This window comes from Silene latifolia, chromosome Y (assembly GCF_048544455.1).
Source record: "Silene latifolia isolate original U9 population chromosome Y, ASM4854445v1, whole genome shotgun sequence".
Taxonomy (NCBI): Eukaryota; Viridiplantae; Streptophyta; class Magnoliopsida; order Caryophyllales; family Caryophyllaceae; genus Silene; species Silene latifolia.
The window spans coordinates 361,459,556-361,461,678 of record NC_133538.1 but is presented as its reverse complement, the minus strand read 5'-3'; positions in this window follow the sequence as shown (position 1 = coordinate 361,461,678).

Sequence of the window (2,123 nt, the reverse complement as noted above, 5' to 3'; positions counted from 1 at the left end):
TATTGAGCGGTATGAGAGATGAGTCTTTCGGGATAGCTGGGATGCCATGACATGATGATAGGAGTCTTCCGCTGTAGCCTTTAGTTTATTTACATTTCGATTAGAAACAGTCATTTTGAAATAATGTATCGTACTTTTGGTTTGGTTTTGAGGATTGTAACTATTCGCTAAACTATTTATAATAAACGTTGTTTCTTTATTGTTGTTTGATTATCATTGCCTCGGGTAACCGAGATGGTAATGTCTTCATACCTGAGTGGTCCTGGTAAGGCACTTGGAGTATGGGTGTGTTACAGTAAATACATTATGTAGTTTCTGGAAGGGTCGAGAATTAATTATGGTTGGGAAAAGGGCAATAAAGACATCCCATTGTGTCACGGCATATATGGTGTACCGTTGACACAAAGATAGTGACATTGTGTGCATAACTAGTACGACAACGTTTGCAATTGTCGCTATCGTACTAATTAATTTAAAAGTCGTGCCCCAAAGTTTGGTTAGAAATACTAATTTTGGTATATTTTCAATATTTAAGAACTTTAATCCACAATAGAGGAACTTTTTTTTCTTGGAAATAGACAGTTTAAACACACTTCACATTTTTTATGTCATAGTCATTGGTCATCACATCTCTATATGCTTAACAACCTAGTTCTTATTTTAGAACTCAATTCTTAAAATTAAAAACAACTTTATGATTTAGTAGATCAACTCTTTAAATAAAGTTCATGGTGACAATTTCAAGAATAAGAACTACTATTGCTAATGCTCTAAAAATTATTTGTCCACCTTTTTATATGTTTTTCACATTTTTTTGTTGATTCGTAGCTAACGATAATTCTTTAACATTAAATACTAAAATTTAAGAATTGCATGTGACTGGAATAGGAATTTAAAGGTGATTAAGATTACTCTTATTTAAAATTATAGGGTGAATTTGTTGATGTGGTGTGGCAGGGTGGTGTTTGGATCTGGCGGTGTTGTGGGTTGGTATGGAGGCGGTGGTCCGCTTTTTTTTCCTGTGTTCCGCTTTGTTTCCTTTATGTTTTTGTTTAATTTCCGCTTTCGTTTTTGTTTCATCTCTCTTTCTGAGGGCTCCGTCCCCGTCTATCGGTGGTGTCCTTCTCTCAGTTTGAGAGCTTTCGTTTTCTGGTTCGTTTGCAGTTTTCTAATAAGTCAGCAGAAGATCAGCGTTGTTATAGATCGTTATATGATTTTACATATTTTGTCCGATTCATGGCTACAATCAATCACGTCAGAAGAAATGGATATTCGTCAATGAAGATTCTGAGACCCTCTTATAGATGAAAGCCTTTTGCGGCGAATCGATGATAGAGACTCTGTTGCAGTGTTTCATTCTTTGAACAAGAATTTATTTCCTATGGTTGTAATCGATTTGTATCCGATTGAGCTTGGCATATGTTGTAGATGTCGTATGACTTTTTATTAATGATAATGATCTTTTCTCAAAAAAAAAAAATGATAGGGTGAATGATAAACTTATTTTTCAAAATAAGTGGTTAAAGGTTTATGTTAAGAGTTTTGTAAATAAAACAATTGAGCTTGCAAGAGGTGTCATGTAATGAGACACCAAGAATATGCCCAACAAGTAGCAGATGTCAGCTAATGCAGCTAATAAAAAAACAAATGATATTTTATATTCAAGACCTGGGTTACCTCTTCGGCGTCATATTCATAATTAGATTCAACGATTTATATTGGCTACCATTTCATTTTTGCACACTTTCTAGTAGGTTTTTTTTTTTTTGTCAGAATAAAAGAGATCGCCAACATTATACTACAGCTTTTGTTATAGTGTGAGTAATCATATTAAGGTTTCTTGGGCAGTGACTAAGAGAGAAACAATGGATCGATGAAGTTAAAGAAATCAAGATTACTGAGTAATAATATCAAAATGTCTAAACTTTGTTGAAGACGCTGACAATTGTTTACCGTATAGGTCGTTGTCGATTAGAATCTCTTTAAAAAGAGGGTTTTTCTAACCTATGCCCACTAGGCATAGGATAAGAATCTAAAATAGGAAATAATTAAATGTATTTTTTGTAAATTGAAGTAAAAATGATGGGACATTGTCATTTCCCATAAAAATAGCATTTAATTCT